Source organism: Oratosquilla oratoria, chromosome 9 (genome assembly GCF_046742065.1).
Source record: "Oratosquilla oratoria isolate Oo_2021 chromosome 9, ASM4674206v1, whole genome shotgun sequence".
Classification (NCBI taxonomy): Eukaryota; Metazoa; Arthropoda; class Malacostraca; order Stomatopoda; family Squillidae; genus Oratosquilla; species Oratosquilla oratoria.
Genome location: NC_134785.1, coordinates 3,960,995 through 3,961,469, shown reverse-complemented (window position 1 = coordinate 3,961,469; position 475 = coordinate 3,960,995).

Below are 475 nucleotides of genomic sequence, written 5' to 3'. Positions count from 1 at the left end.
GATGGGGGCTTAGGGGTGGGGGGGATAAATTGATCTAATAAGGCTCTATGTGCAAGATGGCGCCGGAGATGAGAAGCTTATGAGTTTGTGTGTGTGTGTGTGTGTGTGTGTGTGTGTGTGTGTGTGTGTGTGTGTGTGTGTGCATGTGTGTATGTGTGTGTGTGTGTGTGTGTTTCTGTTTATGTGTTTTTGTATGTATGTGTGTATGTACGAGTATGTGTGTGTACACTTCTTCCTAATTTGCTAATGGGGTCCCTTCTCTATATCTGCATTTATCAAACTTTTGTATCATAATGTGTTTATATGTGTGTGTGTGTGTGTGTGTGTGTGTGTGTGTGTGTGTGTGTGTGTGTTTGTGTGTGTATGTGTGTGTGTGCGTGTGTATGTATGTGTGTGTACACTTCTTCCTAACTATGCTTATGGAGTCACTTCTCCATATGTGAATTATGTGAATTCATTAAACTTTTGTCTTATG